This window comes from Pongo pygmaeus, chromosome 16, assembly GCF_028885625.2.
Source record: "Pongo pygmaeus isolate AG05252 chromosome 16, NHGRI_mPonPyg2-v2.0_pri, whole genome shotgun sequence".
NCBI lineage: Eukaryota > Metazoa > Chordata > Mammalia > Primates > Hominidae > Pongo > Pongo pygmaeus.
The window spans coordinates 3,347,622-3,350,121 of record NC_072389.2 but is presented as its reverse complement, the minus strand read 5'-3'; the positions used below and the strand labels follow the sequence as shown (position 1 = coordinate 3,350,121).

General features: G+C 79.2%; 2 non-coding genes across 2 annotated transcripts in view; both read right to left on the bottom strand.

Annotated features, from left to right (window-relative positions):
* Positions 1 to 5, bottom strand: part of LOC129026220 (28S ribosomal RNA) — a 5,059-nt gene extending 5,054 nt beyond the window's left edge. Inside the window, exon 1 of the ribosomal RNA XR_008497510.2 lies at positions 1 to 5. This exon is cut by the window's left edge and continues 5,054 nt beyond it. This is a non-coding gene — a ribosomal RNA (28S ribosomal RNA).
* A 1,152-nt stretch (positions 6 to 1,157) lies between these two features.
* On the bottom strand, positions 1,158 to 1,310 carry LOC129026217 (5.8S ribosomal RNA). Its single transcript, XR_008497507.1, has one exon. It is a non-coding gene; the product is annotated as a 5.8S ribosomal RNA (ribosomal RNA).
* Positions 1,311 to 2,500: the final 1,190 nt, after the last annotated feature.

Genomic DNA, 2,500 nt, shown 5'->3' with positions numbered 1-2,500 from the left:
GGTCGCGTCTCGGAGGGGAACGGGGCGCGCGAACGGGCGGGGGGCGGCCGGACGGAACGCGCCGGCCCGCCCGACGCCCCGTCCGGAGACGGGCCCGGCGAAGGGAGAGGCGAGAAGAGGGAGCCGCGGGCCGACGGCACCCCCCGCCGCCCCGCCCCGCCGGAGCGGGCGGGACGACGGGAGGGAGGGGCACGGGCCGGGGGCGGGACGGACGGACGGACGGACGCACGCCGCACACCCGCCCCGACGCGGAAGCCCGGGACGGGGCCCCGGCACGGCACGGCGCGGCCGCGAGCCGGAGGCGGGCGCGCGACGGCGGACGACACCGCGGCGTCCCGCGGGTCACCGCCGGGGGCACGCGAACCCCGGGACCGCGGCCGCGAGCGCGGCCGGGCGGGCCGCGGGGCGGGCTTCCGGCCCCGGACGCGCCGCGAAGCGGGCCGGGCGGGCGGGGGACGGGCGGGCGGGAGGTCGGGCGAGGAGGACGGTGCCTCGGAGGAGGGGCGGCGGGGAGGGGAGGGGAGGCGGAGGGGCGCGGGAGCGGCGGTCGGCCGGACGCCGGGCCGCCACCGGGGGCGGGCGGCGAACCGCGGCGAACGGGACGCGCTCCCCCGCCACCACCACCAACCCAAACCCCCTCTCCCCTCCAGAACCCCCCTTCCTTCCGGAGCCGCCCTTCCTCCCCCCCAACACGCAACACGCCCCCGCCGCCGACGACGCGCCACGACGACGACGACGACGAACGGCACGGGACCTTCCACCCGGCCGGGGCCGACGAACCCCGGACCCCGAGCCGCGTGCGGCGCGAGGGGACCCCCGAGGGAGGAACCCGGACCGCGGCGGCGGCCACGGGAACTCGGCCCGAGCCGGCCCCTCTCTTCCCTCTCCGTCTTCGCGGGCGGCGGCACCGCCCTCCCTTCTCCGTCTCCCGGCCGGCCTGAGCGGGCGGCCCCCCTTCCCCCCGCCACCCGACGCGGGACCGCGCGGGGCCCGCGGGGGAGGGGGAAGGGGCGCGCGCGGCAGGAAACGGGAGGAGGGCGGACGCCGCCGGGTCTGCGCTTGGGGGGACGGAGGGCCCCGGCGGGCCCTGCGAGGGAACCCCCAGCCGCGCACCCCGAGGAGCCCGGAGGCACCCCCGGGGGCGATCGATCGGCAAGCGACGCTCAGACAGGCGTAGCCCCGGGAGGAACCCGGGGCCGCAAGTGCGTTCGAAGTGTCGATGATCAATGTGTCCTGCAATTCACATTAATTCTCGCAGCTAGCTGCGTTCTTCATCGACGCACGAGCCGAGTGATCCACCGCTAAGAGTCGTACGAGCTGGATCGGGCGAGGGCGCCCCCGACACAGCGGGAGGCCCTCCCCCCTGGCGCGGCACTTCCCCCCCCCCACGGGGGGGGTCGCCTCAGGCCGGCCAGTCAGACGGCAAACGGGACCGGACTCCGGAGAGGGGTCGGAAGGTTTCGCACACCACGGGGAGGCGCGCGCCGCCCACGCGGGGGCGAGCGCGGACACCACCCCACAGGCGCCCGGGGGGTTCCCGCCCCCACGGCGCGGGGCACGCGCGCGACGGCGCGACGGACGGCACGACGGCCGCCGGGTAAAGCCCCCACCCGACGGCCGCCGCGACCGCGGCGTCGGCGGCGGCGCGGCCCCGGCCGGGGGGCGGAGTCCGCGGTGGAGGCGCGGGAGGGGCCGGGCCCCTCCCGACGGGACTCCCCCCGCGGGCCCACCGCCCCCGACCCACGGGGCGGAAGGGCTATCCCCCGAGGGGTCTTTAAACCTCCGCGCCGGAACGCGCTAGGTACCTGGACGGCGGGGGGGCGGACGAGGAGGCGCGGGGACCGGCGTCCGGCCCCCGACCCTCGAGACGCCCTAGCGGGAAGGCCGGGGAGAGCGAGCGGGCCGGGCCGGGCCCGGCGGCGCGGCGTGGCGGAGGCGACGGCGGCGGGAACCCGGCCGGCCCCCGGACGCGGGAGCCGGCGGGTCGGGGACGGGACGACGGGCCCCGGCGGGGGAGGGGCACCGAGACCCCCAGCCCCGCCGCGACGCCGCCGAGGACCGCACCCGCGCCCGCCCACACCCACGTCGGGGCCGCGGCCGGGGACCGCTCCCCGCCGCCCGCCACGCCGGCCGCCCCCGGGACACGCGCGCGCGCGCGCGCACACACCCCTCTCTCTCTCCCCCCTCTCTCCCTCCCGAGGTTCTCCGGCTCTCGCGGCCGGCGGGGCCGGGCGCCGCACGCCCGCACGCGCGCGCGAACGGCACGGGCCCCGCCCGCGCACGCGCCGCGGGAAGCGGGGGAGAAACGCGGTCGGTCGGCCGACGGGGAAGGTCGGCTCTTCGCTCCGTTAATGATCCTTCCGCAGGTTCACCTACGGAAACCTTGTTACGACTTTTACTTCCTCTAGATAGTCAAGTTCGACCGTCTTCTCAGCGCTCCGCCAGGGCCGCGGGCCGACCCCGGCGGGGCCGATCCGAGGGCCTCACTAAACCATCCAAT